This window comes from Elephantulus edwardii, unplaced genomic scaffold (assembly GCF_000299155.1).
Source record: "Elephantulus edwardii isolate Elephantulus edwardi_28Jun2011 unplaced genomic scaffold, EleEdw1.0 scaffold00161, whole genome shotgun sequence".
Taxonomy (NCBI): Eukaryota; Metazoa; Chordata; class Mammalia; order Macroscelidea; family Macroscelididae; genus Elephantulus; species Elephantulus edwardii.
Window position 1 is genome coordinate 2,158,478 of NW_006399911.1, and position 488 is coordinate 2,158,965.

A 488-nucleotide genomic window follows, 5' to 3' on the forward strand; every position below is an offset into this window, starting at 1 on the left:
TGGCAGGATATAAGATCAATATCCAAAAATCAGAGGGGTTCCTCTACTGTAGCAAAGAGAATTCAGAGAAGGAAACCAAGAAAGCAATACTATTTTACAATAGCCAACCAATATTTGAGATACTTGGAAGTGAACCTAACTAGAGATTCAGAAGACCTATACAAAGAAAACAAAAGAACATTTCTGCAAGACGTGTTAAAGGACTTAAATAAATGGAAAAATGACCCTGTTTACATTAGATTGGATAGAAAGACTCAATATTGTGAAAATGACAATCCTACCAAAAGCAATCTACATCTTCAATGCAATCATAATACAGATATCAAATTCATTTTTCAAGGAGATTGAAAGGGAAATTGTCAAGTTTATTTGGAGAGGTAAGAGACCCGAATAAACAAAGCACTTCTGAGAAACAATAATGAACTGGGAGGCACAACACTCCCTGACCTCAAAACCTACTACACAGCAGTAGTAAACAAAGCAGCATG